This window comes from Saccopteryx bilineata, chromosome 8 (genome assembly GCF_036850765.1).
Source record: "Saccopteryx bilineata isolate mSacBil1 chromosome 8, mSacBil1_pri_phased_curated, whole genome shotgun sequence".
Taxonomy (NCBI): domain Eukaryota; kingdom Metazoa; phylum Chordata; class Mammalia; order Chiroptera; family Emballonuridae; genus Saccopteryx; species Saccopteryx bilineata.
In genome coordinates, this window is record NC_089497.1 from 24948895 (window position 1) to 24958824 (window position 9930).

General features: G+C 42.7%; 1 pseudogene; it reads left to right on the forward strand.

Moving 5' to 3' along the window:
- The first annotated feature begins 1200 nt into the window (after positions 1–1200).
- Positions 1201–1356, forward strand: LOC136312056 (large ribosomal subunit protein eL39-like; annotated as a pseudogene).
- The last annotated feature ends 8574 nt before the right edge of the window (positions 1357–9930 follow it).

Sequence of the window (9930 nt, forward strand, 5' to 3'; positions counted from 1 at the left end):
TCCTTTCCTCCCATGCGGCAGTGTTACCTGGAAACTATGTGGGAAGCCTAGAAATCCGTCCCCAACTGGCACTACCAAGGAATCCCTCCCCCTCTGTGCTGAAGTGATGTCAAAAGAGACCTGGTGGATAGTTAGGACTTTCAAAATCACCTGGTAATAAGTGAAAATAAGGCCACTCTATCCACAGTGTCAGTAGAAACCATGTGAAGAACTGCAACATTCACCCCGGTGCATCAGTAATGAAGAGTCCCCTCTCAGTTATTAACTGAGGTTACCTGCCAGTAATGATATAGTCTTTCCCAGCATAATAGATTCAGAAAAAGCTAGTTAAAAAGGAAGATTTGAATAAGACCATAACCTCATAATATAATATAAAATTTCCAAGTTTCCATAGGAAATCACTCATACCAAGAACTAGAAATATTTTAAACTACATTTAGAAAAAAAAACAATCATCCTGACCAGGCAGTGGCTCAGTGGATAGAGCATCACACTGGGACAGAGAGGACCGAGGTTCCAAATGCCAAGGTCACCAACTTGAGCGCATGTGCACCAGTGTGAGCGTGGGGTCACTGGCTGCAGAGTGGGATCATAGACATGACCCCATGCTCACTGGCTTGTTCCCAAGATCACTGGCTTGGTTGACACCAAGGTCACTGGCTTGAGCAAGGGGTCACTCGCTCTGCTATAACCCCTGGTCAATGCACATATGAGAAAGCAATCAATGAACAACTAAGGTGCCACAACAGAGAATTGATGCTTCTCATCTCTCTCCCTTCCTGCCTGTCTGTCCCTATCTGTCCCTCTCTCTGTCTTTCTCTCTGTCTTTGTCACAAAAAAAAAATCAATCAATAGATTTCAATATCAAGATGACAGAGATGTCAAAATTATATAACAAATATTTTAAATCAGTCATAAATAAATTGTTTCAGGGAGCATTTGTGAATATACTTGAAACAGTTTCAGGGAGCAATTGTGAATATGCTTGAAACACAATGGAAAAATGAAAAACAACAGTATAGAAAATTAAATGTCTAAATAAATAAAGAAAGAAGAATCAGCATTATATAAATATAATTTTATACTATAAACAAGTAGGATTCATTCTCGTGACACAAAACTGCTCTAATATTTGAAAAGCAATCTATGTAGTCTCTCTTTTGTCATCATTGTGGTGTGCATGGTTGGCTCTTTTTCACTATGTCTTCTCACAAGACATTCAGGAGTAAGAGCTTCTTGTCTAAGAAACAAAAGCAGAATTAATCCATTTTCCAATGAATTTGAATGAAAAATGGCAATAAAATCAGGTACAACCCCTAGAAGAGACACTGGAGAAGAACCAAACTGGGTCTCTAAGAAACTGCACATGAAAGATGGCTCACATTTTTTTTTTTTCATTTTTCTGAAGCTGGAAACAGGGAGAGACAGTCAGACAGACTCCCGCATGCGCCCTACCGGGATCCACCCGGCACGCCCACCATGGGGCAACGCTCTGCCCACCAGGGGGTGATGCTCTGCCCATCCTGGGCGTCGCCATGTTGCGACCAGAGCCACTCTAGCGCCTGGGGCAGAGGCCACAGAGCCATCCCCAGCGCCCGGGCCATCTTTGCTCCAATGGAGCCTTGGCTGCGGGAGGGGAAGAGAGAGACAGAGAGGAAATCGCGGCGGAGGGGTGGAGAAGCAGATGGGCGCTTCTCCTGTGTGCCCTGGCCGGGAATCGAACCCGGGTCCTCTGCACGCTAGGCCCACGCTCTACTGCTGAGCCAACCGGCCAGGGCCCATATTTTTTTTATAAATGAATTTTTATTAATTTTAATGAGGTGACAGCAATAAATCAGGGTACATATATTCAAAGAAAACATGTCCAGGTTATCTTGTCATTCAATTATGTTGCATACCCATCACCCAAAGTCAGATTGTCCTCTGTCACCTTCTATCCAGTTTTCTTTGTGCCCCTCCCCCTCTCCCTCTCCCTCCTTCCCTCCTCTCCCCATAACCACCACACTCTTGTCCATGTCTCTTAGTCTCGTTTTTATGTCCCACCAATGCATGGAATCATGCAGTTCTTGGTTTTTTCTGATTTGCTTATTTCATTCCGTATACTGTTATCAAGATCCCACCATTTTGTTTTAAATGATCTGATGTCATAATTTCTTATGGCTGAGTAGTATACCATAGTGTATATGTGCCACATCTTCTTTATCCAGCCTTTTATATATATTTTTTTTTACAGTGATTAAAGCCTTTAAGCAAACTCTTGGCCAATACAACAAGAATCCATAAAAGAGTAGTGTCCTTAACATGTTCACCAAGTCCAAGTTGGCACCAACACCATTCCAAATCCCTGCGAATGCAACCCAACCCCAGTTCAGTCCATTAGGAGCTATCACAAGGAGCAGGAGTCCAGAAAAAGTCCACATCCAGGAAAAGTTCGCATGATACTGGAATTGTTGTCACAATTCTATACTTTGCAGCTCATGTCCAGGTCCCAATGACTGCTGCTTCTAGCTGGTAATGATTCAGGTTGACTGGAAAAGCCATCTGCAGCATGTGTGGAGATGGAGCTTCTGTTCTCCTCTGCCTGGAGAGATGAGACCAGGGTGCTTTTCCCTGGAGCTCTGCAACTGTGGCATGGTAAAGAGAACCTTGGGATACACTAAGCTGGGTGGCAAAGGTAAATTCACAATAGAAGTTGGCAAAAGGGGGAGAGAGAGCTCTAAATTAGGAGTAGGTCCCAGCCTGAAATATGAGTGGGGCATTGAGATAGGAGGAATAAAGGAAACACTATATATTAAACAAAGCAGCAGAAAATAGGACTATCAACACCCACAACAGAGATCTTTGAGAGAAGAATAAAAAACCTGACTATTCAGGCAAGACATAGTTAAGTGGCCCTTGTGCAAATGAGATCAGTTTACCTGCTTCTTGGAAGAAATACCCTAGGCTCGTCCATAGTGTCGTAGATGGGGCCGACAGCCCTGGGCACCGACAGCCCTGGGCACCTTCAGCCTTCAGTGGCAAACCCCAGCATTCTGGGCAAGGTTAGGTCAGAGGTGGCTGGAGCAGGCTGGATGGCTCACATATTTATGGTATATCCAGGTTGCCTGCCTCCTTACCAAGTCACTGAAAGGATCACTACTGTCTAGACAGTTGGACATTCTAATTGGAAAATTATTAGAAGTTGATTTTTCTCTTTGATGATTTAATTTCTGTAGTAGTAGATTGGTTCAGTAATAAATATAGTGGATGGGGATGCAGAGGAACTTGAGGTGGCTTTTAAAGGGCACCATGAGGAGTACTTACAGTGGTAACAATGTTTATCTTGGTTACATTTATGTCAATATTTTGGTTGTCATAGTGTACTGTAGTTTTATAAAGTCACCTTTAGGACAACTGGATTAAAGATACAGAGGATCTCTCTGTATATTTCTTGTCATTCATGCTGCTTCTGAATCTATAATCATTTTAAAATTAGAAGTTTAATTAAAAAAATAAATTGCCCACATATGTAGTTTCTTTTCTGGACACTATGTTCTATTCCATTGATTTATGTCTAATCTTTCACTTATATTTTATGGTCGTCATTACTATATTTTTATAGATAATCTTAAAATCAAATGCTTTGAGTCTGTCTGGCTTTGTTCTCTTTTTCAGGAACAGTAAGGGATCCAAGATTTTATCTTACTTGTAAGCTAAAAATATTAGCCTGCCATACTTTCACATATGTTGGCAAAAGTCATAGTTCTTGGGGAAAGAGACAAATGAATTATTGTTCACAGCACAGCAGGCAGCATGAGCATATGTTTACCTTTCCCTAAACTCCCAAGTGGTGAGACGGAGGCAGACCCAGATAAATGCTGTGCAGGTGGTGGGCTTGCTCTACAGATCAGGAAATCCGAGCTTGTGAAATCGACAATGTTATAAGGGTGTTGCTAGTAATTCTGCCTAGTCTTTGTCCTGGAGAGGATACACATCTTTGACACTATATCTATTTTTTAAGATTGTGTGTTATACAAATATCTTTGAAAAGACCTCTGGAACAAAAGGTGCAACAAGTTATACAGATATCTAAGAGATGAAGGAAAATCGTCTCCCAACAATGTGTATGACTCTTTCCATACCATCTTAACTTTTGGTAAATTTTCCTTTACATATACTCCTCTGACAGTCTTTCTGACAAATCTGACCAACTAGGGCTGGGGTAAAATCCTTTCCATTTCTTCAAATGTAATATTAAATTAAGGTTGTTATCAATAGGACTCCCAGAAACAGCAGTATGAGACCATCCTGCAGTATTGCCTTTGTCCATTTCCCCTAATGTTTCAATTAGTGTTTCATAAATCATCCATAGCTACCTTAGCATCCTGGTGTAATTCTTCTTAAGTTTTATACTGACTTACACAGTTAGGCCATGGCATACACCCAGGTATAGCAGACTGCATTAATGATTGCACAGACTACACATTCACCTTAAAGAGGAAGTTAGGGGTATTTCTATCATGTTAAACAAACCTTACAGGAAATTGAGGCCAACATGAATAATTTTAATGATTCTATTGGTATTTGTTTAAACATTTAAAAGTTTTTATGACCATCACTAAAGTACAATTCTCAACATTTTTAAGAAGAACACAATTTAATGCCTGACTTTCAAAATGAAAGTATAATCCCCAGATTTTACATGGTATTTCTGAATAAAAACAACACTTATAATTGGTGTGCTTCCCCAAAGGGTCTTATATCAATCAGTCCTTGGTAGTACTGAAAGATAAGAATTATTATTTCCTGGACCTGGGATTGAATATGTTCCCACCCAGAAACCAAGATGTTTCCCTCCCTTTAAATACTCAAATTTTGGATATCCAGACATTTATCTGGAAGCATCAGTTACAAAAAGGATATGAGCAACTTATAAAATGTGATCTGAGTTGTTTGAAGCCCCCAGAACCTTTCTTGTTGGGCTCCATGTAGATGTTGCACTAATCAGGTTGGCTTGGAACTGTGGATGAAAAGAAAAAAAAAAAAGCACCATGACCAGGAATAATTGGAAAGAAAACATGAATATTCAAAATAGGCCTATATATATAATGCTTTTAACATCTATCATCCCCTGTGTAGTAAAGAACTTAACCTTACCTTAAGAAAGGCCTGGCTTTTACCTAATCTCTAAACTCTTAGAATATTATGCCTGATTAGAGTGTCTTACTTGCCTAGGGGTTTTGGGTCACACTGAATAGTACAAGAATGTATTTTACAGTGGAAGCTGGCCACACCTTGTTGCAGCAATGTTATTGGTGATGAGGCCTTTGGATTACCCTGTATTAGGGGATCTCTGGAGGGGCTGGGACTTGAGAATGTCATCAGCCATTTGGGCAATTAGGTGTGCCTACATGATGGTATCCCGATAATCTATCTGAATACTGAGGCTCAGGTACGCTTCCCTGGTTGGCAATACTGCGTATGTATCATCACGTGTTAATGATGAAAAAGGAGGGCTGTGCTGACTCCACAGGGAGGGGATGACTGGAAGCTTTATATTGGCCCCTTTTCCTGGTCTCTGCCCTAAATGGTGTTTTCTCAGCTGACTTCAGTCTGAATCCTTTCCCTTTAATATACTGTAACTGTGAGTAAAACAGTTTTCACCGAGTTTTGTGAGTTTTATAGAAAATTATTGAACCTGACAACAATTTTGGGAACAACCAGAACTTGTCATTTCTGACAGAAGTAAGGGAGTCCTGTGTAGACTCTTCCCTCACATTTGAAGTTGGGAAGCTATTCCATCCTCTTTCATCCCTTTTGTCCTCTCGTTATCCAGGAAGCAGAAGAGTTATCACTCCTTGGGGACAAAGCATTTGACAAACTCCCTTTTCCTAAAATGTTTAGAACAGAAAAAGATGACGAAGGTAAAATCAGACTTTGCCATTATTGTTGAGTAGCTGTTGTAATCTAGAAAGACAGAAAAAAAATGACATTGATTAGTTCTGATTGTAGACAACCTGCCACGGCTTGTGATGAAGCCTCCCCACTGCTGTGGGGTCAGTAGATTAACTTGCAGCAGATGTCAAAAGTCAGGCATGTAGTCGTAGCCTCTGAATCAAAAACAAATGAAGTCTCAATCAGTTGCGTGGTCTTCGTTGGTCTCATTTCAGAGAAAAGGTTGTTACCATAGGAAGACGGGTGGCTCGGACAGTTCAATCAGCAGCTGCAATTTGTTTGTACAGTTTCAGGCGCTGAACAGGAATCTCGTTAATCTGCCCATCTGTGGTTTCTCAAGTGGCAGACCAAATAGCCAGGCCACTGGAATCAGAGTTACGCATTTCAAGTGAAGTGACAATGTCCTATTTTTGTCCATATCTAGTGTTGAAGCTAAACAGTCTCAGGAGCCAAGTAGATAGAATTGCGTTTCAGCTTAAACCAAACCATCAAAGACCCAGGACCACACATGTAAGTGATCCTGGGAGAGATGGTGGTTTTGTTTCAGGCAGTGTACTATGTGTACAGATCAAGCTAGATGGGAAGCTGCCATATATCTGAGTTACTACTAAGGACAAACCAGCTTTGTTCCAGAATGTAAAATTACCAATGTATAAATAGCCTAAGAAGCTAGGCTTAAACCCTGCATGAGTCAGGCATTCAGTTTTAATAAGAGCTCAGAAGCAAGTTAGTATTTGCTATTTGAAGGGGTTTCAAGAAGCCAGAATTCTGAAAGGATGACTCTGAGTGTTGGCTGCCTTCTTGTGGAGGTGGAGGCTCCATTCTTTCAGAGGCTCCAATCAGCAATATCACACTATTCACAGAGAATTGTTTTATCTCCAATACCCCCCCCAAAGTCCAAAAATATGCCAAGTAACCATTTATGGTGGTAGCAATAGATTTCCTGATTTTTGGAGGGATTGGCCATTAGAATTTGCCCACATAATCCCCAGAAAATTTACTTGGCTATCAGACCCTGAATTTTGTCTGGGTGTCTGGATGAATTTTGTCTGGGTAAATTTCATCAGCCATCTCTGAAAGTGCGTTAACACCACAGACAAGGCTGCTGAAACTGAGGTTTTTGATTTACCAATAAAATCATATTTGTAGTGAAAGTTTTGGCCATCAGAGGAGAGAGATACGCTAAATCCTTCGGGACCCAATGGCAGCAAATGGCAGGTGCAGGTTTTCACTAGCACTTCTCTATTTGCAGCCTTTCTCTGAGCAGAAGCATCCCATCTGGCAGTTCTGAGATAGGAAACACAAATATATAACACACTAATTTCAAAAGGACCTTCAGATGTGGAAGCCAAAATCAACACATTGAATTGGGCCAATTGTATAATTCACAAGATCACACTAGCTTCTATTTCTTTCTCCAGTGTGAATGTAATGTTGGTGGCCAATGCCAGAGAGGTTCACATAGGATTCGGGCAGATGGTAGAAGAACTGTGGAGCTGGAAAGCATAGGGTCATTCCCATTTTTTAAAGTCTCACCGCGGCAGAGCAGCACACAGGAAGCAGAAAATCACTTCTCACGGCAGCAGGCAAACCAACAGCTGAATGGCTCCTCACAGTGGCAGGCAAGCCATGCGCCGCCTGGAGGGAAAACACTGTAGCCTTATGTAGACTATACAGACATGGCTATGCCATTTGCTTACACAGTAATCGTGCTAAGTGCAAGAGAGCAAGCCTAACTCAGCATTTTTCCCAACAGTGAATCATGCTCATACCCGATCAAACACATACTTTTCTCCACCCATGAGACAATCCAAGGAGTTTAGTGAAAATATGACTTAGAAGTTACAACAGTTTAGAAGCAATTACACTATGCCCCACCAGCGGTGTAGGGAAAAGCAGGACAGACTGGGAAGCCGTTTTACAGGGGGTAACTGAGATCATTGTTCTCCTTAGATCTTTGTTTCAGAGTCCATGCTGCATCATCTTCTAGCGACCCTAAGTTTCCAAAGAGTGCCTGAGCTCAGGGGGCCCTTCCTTTCTGTCCTTCATATGCTATATTGTTCTCTATGGGCCCTCAAATCCTTGGTACCTTCAGCTAGTCCTGCACTTACTTTTCCCTCCCTCTCCTTAACTTGGTAAAATGACTTGGGCACCAACATCCTAAAGGATGATAGAAATTTACTTCCATGTCACAGAGAACTCTGCCCAATTGGTGTGGGAAAAACAATGGTGTTAGACTTGCTCACTGGTTTCCCGGCTGTAAGCACTTTGCGCAATTAGTGCGTGAGCACGTGGCAAAAAGCCACGTGTATGTCTCTCTGAAAAGCTATGGACGCTTTTCTTTGGTGGTGATTCTCCCAGACTGCTCCCCTCCCACTGCGAGGTGTGGGCCCCTAATCCCCTCAGCTGACACGGTGAGAGGCACTGTAATGCTGGTGGCCAAGGTAGCCGAGGCCAGGAGGCTGACGTTGAATTTGAGCAGATGGTAGAGAAACTGCAGAGGAAAGATTAGGGCCATTTCCGTTCATTAGAGTCACAATGGAAGACGGGCAAACAGAGGGGGAAAACACTTCTCATGGCAGCAGGTGCACAGAGAACAGAACAGCCCTCTCCGTGGCAGGCAGGCAATCCGCAATCTGCCCTGAGGCAAGTGCCTGTAGCCTGACATAGGCTACACACACGTGGCTCTGCCACGTGCTCGCACACTAATCATGCAAAGTGCAAGCGAGGAAACCTAACACAGATGTTCTCCCTATAGGCAGTGTTCCTGATCCCTTGCCCTCCACTGCAAAAAGTGGTTCGGTTTTGCTTATTCATTTGCCTGTCTCTGTGAGCCTCCAATAAACGGGAATGGCCCAATGCTTCCGGGCTCTGCAGTTTCTCTACTGTCACCCCAATTCAGTGTGAACCTGCCTGGCCTCAACTACCAGCATTTAACTTGGCTTTCTCTTTAATGTGCCTAAATTTGGATTGGACAGGGAGCAAAGGATTGCAGAATTAGGGGCAAAGAACTGTTCTATTCTAGAAAGCAAGACATTACATTTTCTGGTACCAAATGACTCAACAGCTGCCCAGGAGCATCTCTCTCTTTCTCTTGAGATATATATATATATATCTTTTTTTGCTGCCTTTTTAAAAAAATAAATATTTACAAAAATTATTTTAGATTTTATTTATTGAGTTTCAGAGAAAGGAGAGAGAAGAAGGTGGGGGGAGAAGCAGGAAACAGCAACTCGTATTGGTTGCTTCCCATATGTGCCTTGACTGGGCAAGCCCAGGATTTTGAAGCTGCAACCTTAGCTTTCCAGGTTGATGCTTTATCTAGTGTGCCACAACAGGTCAGACTGGTTTGCTGCTTTATGATCTTATTAACATCCCTGTCTCTCTATCCTGAAAGACAGTGGGCCAGAATAAAAAAAAATATATCATTCAAGCAGCTTGCTTCAAATCTACCTCTGGCTCTCAGCCTCATTAAAAAGTAGTACTTTAGGGCCCTGGCCGGTTGGCTCAGTGGTAGTGCGTTGGCCTGGCATGCAGGAGTCCCGAGTTCGATTCCTGGCCAGGGCACACAGGAAAGGCACCCATCTTCTTCTCCACCCCTCCCCTTCTTCTTCCTCTCTGTTTCTCTCTTCCCCTCCTGCAGCCAAGGCTCCATTGGAGCAAGTTGGCGCTGAGGTTGGCTTCATGGCCTCTGCCTCAGGTACTAGAATGGCTCTGGTTGCAGCAGAGCGACGCCCCAGATGGGTGGAGCATCGCCCCTGGTGGGCATGCCAGGTGGATCCCGGTTGGGCTCATGCGGAAGTCTGTCTGACTGCCTCCCCGTTTCCAACTTCAGGAAAATACAAAAAAAAAGAGAGAAATTACAAAGTAGTACTTTAGGAAACCTTAGTCATCGCTTACTCAACTGTTGAGCAATAACATTGCATTCTATCTTGGTATTCCCACTGTGCCAGACAGAAACCAGTCTCATCCCTGGGTGACGGGAAACAACATACT